The sequence below is a fragment of the Anopheles ziemanni genome, chromosome 3, assembly GCF_943734765.1.
Source record: "Anopheles ziemanni chromosome 3, idAnoZiCoDA_A2_x.2, whole genome shotgun sequence".
In the NCBI taxonomy this organism is placed as follows: Eukaryota; Metazoa; Arthropoda; class Insecta; order Diptera; family Culicidae; genus Anopheles; species Anopheles ziemanni.
This window is the reverse complement of record NC_080706.1, coordinates 53,273,370-53,286,430: the sequence shown is the minus strand read 5'-3', so window position 1 is coordinate 53,286,430 and position 13,061 is coordinate 53,273,370.

Below are 13,061 nucleotides of genomic sequence, written 5' to 3'. Positions count from 1 at the left end.
AGGTGTAAGTGGTTATGTTATTGCTACGGGCAATACTTTCGGCAGATGATTGCATTCGTGACGGTAGGCGACGATCAATAAAAACGTGCAAATAAAAACGGGCACTGAACAATCCGTAAATGTAACCCTTAAAATTGGTAAACATTCGGAATTATACCGGGAAAATTACATCGCTCAATTTGTACCCTTTTTGCATCTAAATTGAGAGGAAAACCCAACAAAAACATAAAGACTAAAACAACGAAAACAATAAAGATGCTATCATGCATCGTAATACAAGGCTACAATTGATCAATAACAAAGTTTAACCAGCAGAAAACAACATTGTTATAATATTTTCAGCTTACTATATTGCGTATGTTTAACATGTCTACTAGCGGAAACTTTTGACCCAGTTACCACACGTCAATTCGATAAAGTGTTACATGGTTATGTTTCCATGTTCCTTCCATGCAACAATGTAGTCTTTCCACAGCAAGAAAAGAAATTCAAAGAAACTGTTGCATTTTCAGTTTATTCCAGTAGGAGTGAACTACCAACTAGCGGTTATAGGTAAGTTTGTCTCATATCAATAATTTTCTCCGTTTCTTCGCATTATGGGTGGCCTATTTATAATTTCGCAAATTAATTTTATGGCATTGAATTGATCGCAAACATCGGTTGTGGTTTAATTTTAGATCGCTTGCTAAACGGCTCGGACCTATGCGCTTTAAAATGGCACAGTTTTTCCGTTCAGTTTTCCCATATTTCCCACTGCTTTTGGCGCCTCAAATCGATCGATGTGTTTGTGTGAACTATTTCAACCTTCCACCGACCGGGCAAGCGGTTCCTGTAGCAAACCTGCGCCACCCGGAAACCCAATCGATACGCTTCATTTTTAATGACGGCTCGTTGGCACATTTTCGGACCAGTTCGCCAGCGCGCTAGGACTTCCCAAGCCTTTCCGAGTTCCCGTGAGCGTATTGGTTGTGTTGGTTGTTCCGGTACGTTTAGCCTTCCGGTGCTGAGCGGTTTCGGTATGGAGAACGGGTAGGAAAGCAGGCGCCCGGTGGCAGGATTCGATTTTTCCTCTGTCAGCACCAGTAGCCTTCGCGAGGGGTCGCAAGCGTTTTCCACCTTCGCGTCGATCGCGTTTTCGTGACGCCAAACGCTCACTACAGTGCACAATAGCGAACCCCCTCCCGGAAACGAGAACGACGAACGCGAGCGAGAAGATGCATTTGTAACGTTTCGAGTAACTCTTCTACCGGACCGAAGTGGAATATTTTAACGAGCTGACTGGCAAAATGGCTGTGTAATGCTGTTCCCGACCGAAAGGGAACAGTGTGTAGTGCCAACACTTGCCGGAAAATGGGTGGAAACTTTTTCAAGAATGTAAAACAAGTCGCAAGTGAAACACGCAGCTTTCTTGTTCAACTTTTCCAATTACTTTCGATCACTTCGAGGTGGAGGTTCTGCTCGGTAAAGTGACCCACTTATTCACTTAATAATGGATAGAAAAATACTGAGGCAGGCTTTCCGAAGAGTTATTAAGGACTCGCTCTGTTTTATTATTATTGTATGTCAACTTTTAACGCATCGAAACAATAAACTATAGTCTTTTTAAAAACATGAACTATTAACAACCTTAACGACGACTTTAATGTACAAGACTCCATTAAGGAAAATGAATAATTTAGGTTTTTACAAATGGTTACGGCTTCAAATTACCAACAGTTAAAACAAAACAACATCTAACAAACGATAATTGATTTTCACTTGGAAGAGTCCGCTAATGATTCGCATAACTCCCGTTGTGCGCGGACACACCAGGTGTGCACTTTTCACCACTCCATTCGCCCAGCATTATTCTCAAACCAGGACCGAGAAACAGGAGCGTGTGTGTTTGTGTGTGTTTGTGTGTGTATGTATGTGTCAGTGTGGTAATCGCTAAACCGCCAAAACGAGCTTAAAATAACTTCACATCTCGCACTTTCGCCTCCAATTGATTATGCATGAAAGGATAATTTTCCAACAATCTTCAAACAGCGCTCCCTCCCCAACGCCGACCGGATTGTTTGTCGTGCTACCAGCAACCGATGATTCTACCCCACCCCTCCTACTGAGGGTTTGAATTTGGGGTGTAGAACTTCTACTTCCACCCCTCCCCCAAACAATAAATAGGGTGAACTGAAGCGATTGTTTAGCGAACGGCGAACAGTTCCGAACGATGGAGGAAAGTGGGAAAACGGAAACCCACACGCCCTCTCCCGCCTCTGGCCACGCGGTGGAGTGGGTGGGAAAACACCCGCGAGGTGAAAACTCGCGGAAATCAGCGTGAAAATAACTTTATTCGGCACCCGGCACCCAGCAACCACCTTTAGTCCCCCTCCCCTTAAACCGACGCAACCCAGTCCAAGGGGGGGTGGTGCTGGCAAAGTGGCTGTTGAGCATAACACCATTTAGAGCCATAAAACCATAAGCCCAATCGGCGCGACTGCACAGTTATGATCCGCCACCGGAACGGTGCGCCACGCCACGCGGTACGACGGCTCCTGGTGTGCTCTAATTTTATGTTTTTTCGCGCTTTTCCACGCGCTCTAGTGCGTTCCGTGGTGGTTTAGGGGCGCGGAAGTATGTTCAGTTTGTTTGGTGTGTTTGTGTTTCGCGCCCGCCGAAGAATGCTCGTCGATAGTACAGTTCGTGCCCGATCCGATTGACTTCTCTCCCGGTGTGGGAAATCTGCCGACGAACAGCAGGCAAGTAGCTGCGAACGATTTTTGGTGGAGGATTTCGATGCCGGTGCATGGTTGGTGGTTCGTTTCGGTCGCAAGCAATGTCTCTTGCCATGAATTAAATCCTAAATCAGTAAGGGGCTGGCGTTTGGAAGCTGTTCAATTAGAATTAATTATCTACCCGATTGAAAATTACCTCTAGGTCGTACACAAGCTTACCCAAAATCCCGATGGGAAGAGGGAAACGAAAGAAAATTGTGGCGAACGTGGGCGAACGCAGGAAGGCTAAGGAAAAGTTTTTCCTTGGGAGAAAAACCAAGCGAAAAAAAGAAAATCCCAGATCGAGATAGAAGCAACGAGGTAGAAGCGAAAGAAACAAATACCAGTTTGCTAAAGTGGTGAAAGAATTTCCAACCAGATTCTGGCCACGCGGCGTTTTTCCCTGGACGTAGGCATTCCCTTTCATCTAGTGGGCTTCGAAAGTGGGCAACCGAGAGACATTTGGTTCCCGGGTGGTCTCGCAGCGCAAATTATAAGGTAAATTTTTAATCAATCTCCACCTTGGGCCGAAGATCTCAAACAACTGAACGGAAGAAAAGGAGCAAAAGGCCCCATCCGCTAAGTCGGGAGCCCGGGAACCACCACGAAGCAACCAAAAAACCGAAAAGGGAGGTGGATAAATTATTTTGGGATTTTTTTCCCCCTCCGCATCGACAATTTCGCCAAACCGCCGTCGCGCGCTTCGGAAAAACATTTCTATTACCATTCGGTCGACCGGTTGGCGTTTGGCGCTATCAATGGGTGGAGAATTCGCTGGTCCTGGTATGCGCTGGTTTGGATGAAAAATAATCAACTGAATTGAATCTTAAAAGCTTCGTCCATAATTACGATCAAATATTAATGAAGTGAGCGCAACGAGCTATGGCTAGATTCTTCACGCGGCCAACATTTCGTCGTCGAAGAAAGTGTATGAATAAGACGCCGGAGGATGTTATGCCACCGCTGGTTTTATTTTACCCAAGTTGCCATTTTAAACTTCGGTTGGTTCGTAGCCCGACGAGGGAAGGGGGTGAGGCACGAAAACTTCAAACAAGCGATGAACGGTTAAAGCCATTTGGAGAGCTTTATGTAATGATGTTGTTATTAAAAAGGTACTCTTAACGTCAATGACTTTTTTGTTTACTACACGTTTTTAAACGCGAGATTTGTTTCTTTGCAGGTCGACGTCCTTTATGACAAAATTTAAAAACAATCATTTTATTAGCAAAATTTAAATAAATCATTGGTCCATTACCTTCGGGTTGGAAGAGTTTACGACGATTAAAATCGTGAAATCTCTAGTTTTGAATAAAAATCATTTATAAAAAGAAAACATTTTCTATATCTTCTCACCGTTTACTCAAACTGTTTCTATTAATTTAACAGAACTTTTCGTATTTTACCAAATTGCTTTTAAGCAATATATTTTATTTTTACAACGTAAGGAATCGTTGTAGCACAATTATAATCTTTTAGCTTAAGATTTAGTTTATTTTCTTATACTTCAAAACCTGAAGTTTTGTTCGGGATTTTTTTTAAATCTTTCGAATGTTTGTACACAATACAAATTGTACGTCTGAAAACTTTAATAATAATTGATACATGCTTATGATGAGAGACGAAGCACATAATTCAATCAATGTTTATGTTGAATGGTATACACATTGATTGAATTATCTGCTTCGTCTAAGTTGTTTGTGCTATCATCAAATGGCGCATGTTTGACCTGTCATTAAATAAATTTTAATCCTTTATTTACCAGATGGTTACAATTTAGACGAGATTTTTGTATTTATCACTATTATTTAACCTATAAAACGTCGGCAATCCAAATTTAAGAAAAACCATCGTCATATGAAAACATCATTGCCAACCTCTCCAGCTAATGTCACACGGCGGGAACCTTCGCTCGTAAAGTGAGCAAATCGAGCACGCGACATGTGGTCGGAGGACGTCTTGTTCACTGCAATTTGTAAGAAAAACGGGCGGGGAATAAACGGATATTTAATCCTTCGAACGCAGATTCGAGCGCAACCGGAAACTGCTACTCGAGCAAACTGCTTTTCCACTTCTGTAGGGCAGTTGGAACCCTCCTCGACGATACCGCGGCGTCTAACAGTATCATTCCCCGAGCAATAGTTCCGGCATTTAAGGTAACAGTGATTTTTATTTCTCACCTGAAGCCGTCGGGTTTTACCGGTCGGAGGAATGGACCTGTGGACGGAAATGAATATTTGAAGGAATAATTCCCGCCACCTCTCTCGGTGTGACGCTAAACGGCGCAAGGTAGCGGGAAACTTTTCACACCTCACCGGGTCGAAACGCGCACGACCGACACGGGTTCCTTACGAAAGTTCCTTTCTTCCGGTGGGATACACACTTACCTGCCGGCATAAAACTCATCGTAGCCCGAAAGGATACCCGGCCCGGGGGTTGACGCTGACTTCCCGTCGACCGTATCGATGATGTTGAAGTGGAGAAGATGATGATGATGTAGCGTAAATTCCCTTCGGATCAAGGAGCTTCGGTGGGATTGATTCAATGGCACCACGCCAGCAAACGATAAACGGGGCCCGCGGTGGAACGAACCTAACGGGCGAACGCTTCCGGATAATGGCATGTTGCACGGGAGCGTGTTTATGCGAAAGAATGGAAAAATCCGCACAATACTTGCGCGACGTTACAGGTTGTTTTTGTGGGCCATCGATTTTCCCAATGTTATTTTCCCATCCCATCCCATCGTAGGACGATTGCCGCCGGGGAGGGGGTGGCGTTGAAGTGTTTGTTATTGTCGTTCACAACACGAATGGTATCACGCACCAACAGCAAAAAAAACGAACTCACACTCAGAATTCCCCTTCGTTCATTTCCCGCCGTGGGGTGGACGTGCAGGGATTAAATGAGTTTCTTTCTTGCTAATTCGCTACAGCATGGGAAATAATTACCGAGAATCGATGAATCCTGGAACGTTTCCCAATGAATCGTTGAAGTAAATGACTGGTGGTCTTTTAATTGACTTTTATGTTTCTCGATTGGCTGTTATTGTTGCAGATTGAGTTATGACACTCCTCGATTCCTATGATACGTCAAAGGCCATCGGAGAGACATTTTTATTTTATGCGTTACGAAATCAATTCGTTAAGTTCTCTTCACATTTCAGTGTCGTAATACAAGAGTTGAAGATTCAAGTTTTATTTCTTCAACAGTTACTGTTGAATTTAAAATCGACAAACTTATTTTTACAAGCTTTAATTTTAGCGTTCCTATTAGGTGCATGTTGGGCCGAAAAACGCAGGTGATGTCTATTTAATGGAACCCCAAAATATTATTTCAAACCTAAGAAACCTTTTAATTACCAACTGCTCTGCGCTCTATTCCTTCGTCCCTTGTCAATCACGAAGAGAAGGAAACGAAAAATGCTTCATAACTATGAGAGGCATAGATTGACTATTAAATATTTCTATTCGAAACATTCTATGATTAGCAACAATTATGTTGTCATAAGTGGACTAGAGCAATCATCATCCGACGGTAGAAACAAAATTTGGTTTAGTATGATTGTCGAAATGGCATGGTTATAAATAAACAGCAGGTGTCGTTTAAACAGCAGGAATTTTTTAGGCAAACTCATTAAATTGCATTTTCATGATGAGTTAAATCTTAATTACGGTTTGCTTTATATAATGTTTTTGCTTCCAAAATATAAGAATCAATGGCCAATGTTTTTGAATATAGCTTCCATCAATCACATGATTCGACAACAAAAGTTGGCATTTTGCTTTCGTTCTATTGTTTCTGCTGGAATAGTAGCTAACAGATTAAATAAATCGGGAAACCATGACATCTGCAAGGTACATAAAATAGTAAAATCTGCACCGAATCTGTTTCAAGTGCATTCATGTTGCCCTACACACTGTCGCACCTGCACACATAAAATGCGAAATGAAATGACTTTTCTCTTTTTCCGTTCGTGTCCTTGCAAAGCGTGAGAAAGTTTAGTTCTGACTCGGGCGTTGTTTTTTTTTCATTTTGAGCTTCTACTGTTGTTATTGCTCTTCCATTCCGTATGATCGATGTGATCCTTTTCGTACATTTCCTGTCTGCCGTTTACTTTTCATCCTTTGAGATCGATTTGCCAACTCGACCGAAAACGAGGACTGAAGGAGAAAAGAAGGTTACTCTTCAAACGAAGCAAACCAAGGCAAAGTGCACTCTAACGGAGATGATCGACAGGAACGATCATTTTTCTGTTTGGTTTAATCCTCGCGTATAGTTTTTTGTTTTGTTTATTCTAACGGAACTACCCATCGGGGTTTCGTTTCAGCTAAGCATGAAGGTAAAATTGTGAATTTGTACGAATTCTCCCATCTTCTATCAATTTTAGAACTAAATTCCATTACATAGTGAGACGTACTCGCTTTTAACGGCCCTTTAAGTCAAATGTGTTCACATTGGGTGGTTATCTGATAAACAATTCTCTCAAACAGCGGATTTAAAAAATAATTGTCCTTTGTTTTCCCCGTTCTCATATATCATACCATTTTTATATTTTGCTGGATTGTCGTGCCATTTCTTTTTTGCGTTCATTTCCTACGAAAAATAAGTTTTCTACTTTCCAGGTACCATAATGTAAGCTTTCTCTGTTTGTTCCTGCCAATATTTATAATTCCTCTTCTCCACTGCTCTCTTTCGGTCATTAATTTATCTTGTTTTATTACGTTTTGCTTTCATCTTCGCATTTTCGGCTTGCTCTACTTTGCTTGCATTTTTCCCTCCGGCAAGGAATCACAATACTTCTGCTTTGCGTTAAACATTTGTAGGCGAGCGTACCATATGCAGCATAAGAGCAGCATAGATTTTTGCGATGTCTATAGATGGACTCAATTCTTTCATACCTTCCTTCTCCTTTTTTCTGTCGATCTAGATGGATTGTGATGCTGCACTGTTTCAACCTTGTATGACCAAGAGCCGTGCTAGCAGTTTTCTCTCTTGCTTCTCATTTTGCTTGTGCCATCAAAAATGTGTTCCATTTCCAAGAATTCTACCCAATTCCAGCTGCCGTGCACTGCAATGGCTTATTATTTTTCTAGGAGAATGGAACGCCTGAACAAAGCATAACAGAAGGCTAGAAAACAGGGTTGTATTCATAACATAAAAATATGTTGCATAGATGTATGAGAATAAAATTCTAAATTCTTTACAGGAACCTTGTATTTGCGTGAGACCATATTTAGCGAAAGTATAATTGTTTGTTGGGATGTCGTGCCACATAAAAAAAAAAAAATAATAATAATTGTTTCATAACTTCATCAAAATTAGAAAACTAAAATCAGTATTAATAAAAAACTTTTTTTTTAAATATTTACATTTTCCAAAACTACATCCATGTTACAGCGATTCGCATGTTCTATGTTTTATTCTCCTATTGCATGGTATAGTCCTGCGTACGTACCGTAAAGCGAAGGAGAACAAAATCACGTTATGCTTTTATGTTTTCGTCGGCGACAACGGTCTAGCCAAGCGGAGAAGCAAAAAGATGTAGAAAATGATATTTATTATTGTTCTCTTTGTTCTCTTCCACTCTCTTACCTCCCACGATTTCCCATTTTCAATCCCAAACTCCCTTCGTCCTTCCTGCCGCATCCATCCTGCGTTATCCGCACAGCAGAAAAAGCATAAATTTCAAACCGACACCCACAACTTCGAAGCCCGCATTCAAACACTTGTACACACCCACACAGATGTGCATTTCCGTGCAAGCGCATCCTAGCGATGCATTTTATGCACTGTTTTCTTTCCTTTCCTTTGATATGCTTCTTGTTTGCCATGGAATTCGATCTAAAGCGATCCTTTTTCCGTTTAGCTTTTTCTTGCCGCCGCATCGCCACACGAACGCACTTTCAAACACATTACGTCTACCTACACCATCACAAAAGTCCCGTAAAAGGATATATGTTGTAAAAAGCGGAGCGAACGGAGTTCTGAAGAAAAATCGGCAACGCATCGATCGGAGAGGAGGAAAACGATAAGAATAACAGCACGACTAACGAACGAAAATGGTGGAAAAGCGCAATTGAAATGGGAAATGTTGGCCTTCAAGTAGGAACAAGATTAAAAGAGCGAACGAAGAGATAACCGCGAATAATCGTGCAAGAAGAAGGAAGGAAAAAACACATTAGCACAGCATACACAGCATTCAGGATGGTCTAGGACGAAACAGAGTGGAATGAAGGAAACATGAGTCTGTATAAGAAGATCAACACAAATCATAGAACAGGATAAAAACTCGGTAAGAAGAGAAAAAGAGAGACAGAGAAACAGAGCGTCGAAGTGCTTCGTGTGGTGCAAATAAAAAAGTAGGACCAAAGGAAAAACATGAGAACCATGGGAAGCGTTTCGTTTGGATGAAGAATGTGTGTTCTGCACAAACCGAAAACCCTTGAAGCAAAGAACAAAAGCAGTCGGATGAGCGACAAGGAAGAATGTGTACCAGATTGAAGATGCGTATTGTTAGACACAGTTTTCGTACTTTTGGCAGCAATGTTTACTGAATGCGTCCGATTCGAAATCCTCGCACATTTTTTAGCTGAAGCCTCGAGTTTTTCTTTGCTCATGCACGCCATTGACCAAACGACTGTTGATCGTTGAAATTTAGAACAAATCATGACGTACAGCAAAGTAAGGCTTTTTGCAAGACACGAAACAATCTTGAATGTGCCTGTTTAACACTGTTCTGGCCTTGTACAATCTCCAGCAATGCGACGCAACAATTTGAAATGACTGCACATGAGCCAAACTTTCTCAGAATGATCCTGCCACATGAGAGAAGCATAAAATTTAATTGCTAGTTTCACCGAATAATATATTGCCCTCGAGATAGTGTGTTGCTGGATTCCTTCGTACCGTTCAAAGGCACAACTGCAAATGAAGGTTCTCATACACGGCACGGAAAAGAAAGGTGACAGATTGATGTAGTGCCGGGAGAAGAATGCGAAGAAGGAGAAGAATTGATTGGAGGGAAAAGAAAATTATTAAGCTGGAAATTTTTCCATACTCCCGAGCGTCACAATTTATGTTGTCGGATTACAGAAGTGAAGAAAAAGAAAACGAGTCAAAATAAATTTCCATGTTCCTTGCTCATCGTCACACACCAGGTTCGTATCCTTCACCAGCGTCGCAATCGTTTTCGTTCTATTTGCGCCAGGTGAGATGGACCGAAGGAAACATTATGTGTAGAGATTGTTGGCGAGGGTGAACGCTGATAGAGTATGGCTCGTTGGAAGGAGATTTGTGATACGGAATGATCAAAGGACCAATTTGAATTTGCTTCATTCGATTTTTCGGCTTAGTGAATCAGCATTCCGCAAGCGAAGGGAAGGATATAAAATGGTTAAAAATGATTCGTCCATGCAGCGACTCTCAATTTCGCATTTATAGCACTCCATTAGTGTAATACGATTTCGCGGCATGCTGCGTTCCACTGAAAGGGGCAGGTGAATGACGATGGCTCATCAATCGAAGTTAAAGTAGATTTCGAAAATTTCACGACTTTCTTCTTATCAATTCACTTGATTGTACCGGCTCGTCGTGCGTATTGTACTTCGGAGAAAGGGAAGCAAAGACTTTATTGCAGTCATTTTTGGGTTTGCCTACATCTGTCCATCATTGACCGTCTTGTTTGCTCAATGCTATCGACGGTCGACTTCAAATAGCTTCTTCATTTGATTTTTTTCCCCAAAGATCTGTCTCGTCGCTAGTTTGTTCCCGGAATAGAAACCAATCGAACCGTGGCACAGCGGGATTTTGACGCCGGCTTTTGTTAAACTCGTCGCCGGGTCAGGATTTCATTACAGAACGTCAAACGCTCACGGGGGAGGAAAAGGATATTGGTGAAAGGGGAAGGACAACTTGGACGAATGGAAAGTGGATATGGTAAAATTGTATCCTTAAAGTTTGAGAAGGGAAAAACCATGTTTGTGGGACATATTGAGTCATGGAAGCGCCGTTGGTGTAGCATAAATTCATTTAGGAATGTTGCAAGTTAAAAAATGTCATTGTGTACTGAAACTTTTGAGGAAAACAGTGGGGGCACAGTGATGCTACGATAAACATATTTATTTATAGATATTTATATGGTACATTGCAGTAGAGCTATGGCTCATGATACTTGGACATCCTAAACAATCCTGAGGACATAACAAGGCACTGTTTGTAGACATTGACAAGCAAATAAAAGTACATGTTCAAAAATGTATTTATGAATTATGCTAACATGACATAGTGTGTAGCAATTTTGAGCTAGCGCATTGTATGTTTTTTTCAAATGCAAGAAAACTAGTATTACTATATCTCAAAACATATTGTATGTTTCAATTGTTTCTTTAATAAAATTTATAATATAATTAATATTATAAATTAAATTAATTAAAATAATTTCTATTAATTTTGTGGTGGTGTAACCAAATTTAAAATCAATAACCTAGTTGAAAACTTTTTATTGGTATCCAGGCGAATTCTCATTCATTCTGATAACATCTTTAATTAGAGGTACGTTGTTTTGGAAACGTATCTTGTTCGGTTCACATTATCGAAGGTTTAAATTTCTTTCTCAAAGAAAAACCCTTGCATAGAAACCTAGACTAACACGTCCCACATTCAACTTTTCTGCTGTCACCGGTTCTTAATCCCATTACAATCACGTAAATCCATCGCTATCGAACCAAATCTCTCCGGTGATGTAGAACCACCGTGTGTCCATAATTTTCCCCCCTGGAGAAAAGTCACGCACTGGCTGGACACCACCATTCACGTGCAACGGATAGGGGTGAGGGGAGAAAGGCTGAGTAATAATTCAGCCCCTGCACGGCACGGGGGGGTACAAGTTAATTTGATCTCCCGGCGACAAGTCCACCCGTCCGAGCACTCGGCACACGAGAAAAACACATCGCGGAAAGCTCACTTTCCCGTGGCATTTTTCGACATATCACCATAAATGTCACCACCGCCGTGGACGACGTGCTGGTTTGTGGCTTGGTAGGTAGCAACTGGTAGCTTATTGGATGGACTAGGAACACACACACACACACAGGCATAAACGCGCGGACATTCTCCTCACCACGAGAGGCACAGAAAGCCGTGTTCCGTTCGCGTTTTGGTTACGTTCCGGCGGGCCGCGTATCGTTTTATTTTACACACGATCAACCACGGTTGTAGCAGCAGATTAAGATAGTCAGCGCTCGATAATGGGAGAGAAGGCTTGCGGCCTTCCCCTCCCTCTCCTCGTACCCGTTCCATCGACGAGCCCGACATTAAGCAGCTCGGATTTAATGGACCGACAGACCGATAGACGGGCGTGGACACGGGCCGAGTGCGAAGCGAGTGCCGGGGATTAAGACGACGGGGGGATTGCCGTGAACAACCCGCGGACCGAGCGGGATAGCTGCATCGACACACATACGCACGCGAGCACATACAATATATGGGTAATCTGATATCATTGATAATTTATATTCGGAACCGACACCATCGACTGGGGCTCCGGCAGCAACTTCAGGAGTTACATTAGTCGCTGAGTCGCCGGCTGCTGATGCCGGTGTGAGGGAGCAGACGAGGACAAGAAAACGTCTCGACTTGCAGCAGCAGCAGCAGCAGCAGCAGCCTCCCAGGAGCACGGCAGCCTAACGAGGAGGCTTTTAGGAGGCTGCTACTGGCGGGATCCCCGAACTGGTCAAGGGAAGTCTTTGCGCTCATGTTTCGTGGCTTCAGACTGTCGTCTTGAAAAAGTCGTCGCGGAGGGGACGACAGTTGGTGGAGGGTTTGTTGTTTTTGTTTTCGATGGGTCTTTCTATTTCTGTTCAACAGAGTCAAGCTATAGGAACTGGGTTCGTGTTGGAAAAAGTTACTAATTAAAAACATTGTGGGTATTTCAGAACACACAAAGATTAACATTTTCTACTGTAGGATGGGAAAATGTGTTGATCAAAAAATGTTCTACTTTTGCAATGAAAGTCGTTTGGAAAAATTCTAATGTTAGCCTCAACGATTAGAAGCTAGCAACATTTACCATCACCTCAACTGCACAGCTGATTGAACAGCCACAAGAAAGCTTTCGAGCCTCGAGTCGGGTGGAGTTTGATTTCAATCAAGCTGTTCGCGTACCGAGAAGTAACGCGAGCCGGACCCACGCCTCACGGTAGGCGATGGACGTACCACACGCGCTGCAACCTCAAATCCTCGCACCGGGCTGTACGAGCGTAAGCGTCCTCCGATTTGATCGGGAGGTCGCGAGGCAGATGAACTTTAAATTTG